Genomic DNA, 1,694 nt, shown 5'->3' with positions numbered 1-1,694 from the left:
CCACTATGCTACCAGAGCTCCCTATGGTACATTAGAAAGTAATAAAAGAGAAAAATAAAGACAAAGAGGAATGGGATGTAGGATTTACAATTTAAACTAAGTGGGCATCAAATAAATAATGAATATAAGATTTCTTATGAGTATGTCTAAGCAGCATTAATAATAGTAAAAAAAAAATAGACAACTCAACAATGACTCATGGGGACCCTATAAGACAGAGTAAAACTGTTCCATTGGGTTTCCAAGGCTACAGTCTTCAGGAAAGCAGATTGCCACATCTATGTCCCACGAAGCCACTGGGCAGGTTTGAACTGCTGACCTTTCTATTAGCAGTCGAGTGATAACCATTGTGAAACCAGAGCTCCTTAGACTAAAGTGGTCAATAATGACAGGGACACAGCCATGGTACCTTCTCAAAGAGCTGTTTTGAGGTTTAAATGAGTTAATGCACACAAAGGAGACAGAGCAGCTCCTGGGAAACTCTCACTGCCGTGGAGTCAGTCCCGACTGATAGCGACCCCTCTTTGGGTTTCCGAGGCAGTAAAAGAAATCAAGAATTAATAAGTGAAACATATAGTCTCAAACTGTTAGTACATTGTTGACTGTGTAGTTGTTTTTCAATTTATGAGTAGTGTATTTTATTGACATAAAGTATGTTTCAGGGTACAGCCTGTTTTCCCGTGAGAAAATGGAATTGGTGGAAGTAGTGCCTAAGGCATTTGACTGCTAACCAGAAGGCTGATGGTTCAAACCCACCAGCCAGGCACTCCTCGGAAGGAAGACTGGACAATCTAATTCTGAGGCAGTATCTCTACGGACTTTTGTACAAAATCCAATTAAAGTTCTTCTGATACTGAACACTGTCTCTTTAAAAAAGAAAAATAAAAAATATTTTCATTAATATCTATTTTATTTTGAGAAAGAGAGAATATTCTGGATAGGAGGATGTAGCAAAATTAACTTCAATGTCAATTGTTCAATGTCTGCAAACAGAATTTGCCAATATAACCCCATAATGCGTGCAAACGTTCAAATCAGAAATAATATAGATATATTACTGCAGATCTACTTCTAATAAAAATCATATTTACAGGAATTCATTTTCATCTAGCAGCATTAGGAGTACAAGATAATTCATCATAATAATACACAATTTATTTCTACTTTATTAAAACGTACACTTACATGATATTTATGTAGCATTAGCACAAGTTCTGGTCTGCTTAGAAAAGCCTTGGTAGTGTAGCTTGAATACAGTTCCAAAAAGATGTGAATTACTACTAAGGAATAATACTGAATGGGTTTGGCATGCCCAAATTTTGGATATACACTTTGTGCGTTAATTGCAGTTATCCCTTCCACCAGAGAAACAACAGTTCTGTTTTCACAACAAATATCCAAAATACCAAGATAGCTCAAAGTCTACTTGTTATATTTTTTAGAAATTTGTTTTGTTTTATTAGATAACTCTTTCTGACAAAATTCTACAGCCTCAATTTTATGCCATGTTGTTGTTAGCTGTTATGTGCCATCGAGTAGGCCCCGACTCATAGCGACCCCTCCTTGGGTTTCCGAGGCAGTATCACTACAGAAGTAGGATTGCCCAACTTTCCTTCCGAGGAGTGGCTGGTGGGTTTGAACCACCAGCCTTCTGGTTAGCAGTCAAGTGCTTTAGCCACTATGCTACCAGAGCT

The 1,694-nt window shown here is 37.4% G+C and overlaps 1 protein-coding gene across 1 annotated transcript in view; it reads right to left on the bottom strand.

The window, feature by feature from the left end:
- Positions 1-1,694, bottom strand: part of ABCA13 (ATP binding cassette subfamily A member 13) — an 888,443-nt gene that overhangs the window by 886,409 nt on the left and 340 nt on the right.

The sequence above is a fragment of the Orycteropus afer genome, unplaced genomic scaffold (assembly GCF_000298275.1).
Source record: "Orycteropus afer afer isolate SDZICR_OR568_19922 unplaced genomic scaffold, OryAfe1.0 scaffold00121, whole genome shotgun sequence".
In the NCBI taxonomy this organism is placed as follows: domain Eukaryota; kingdom Metazoa; phylum Chordata; class Mammalia; order Tubulidentata; family Orycteropodidae; genus Orycteropus; species Orycteropus afer.
Note: the sequence above shows the minus strand (reverse complement) of the source record. Positions and strands in the feature narration are given on the sequence as shown.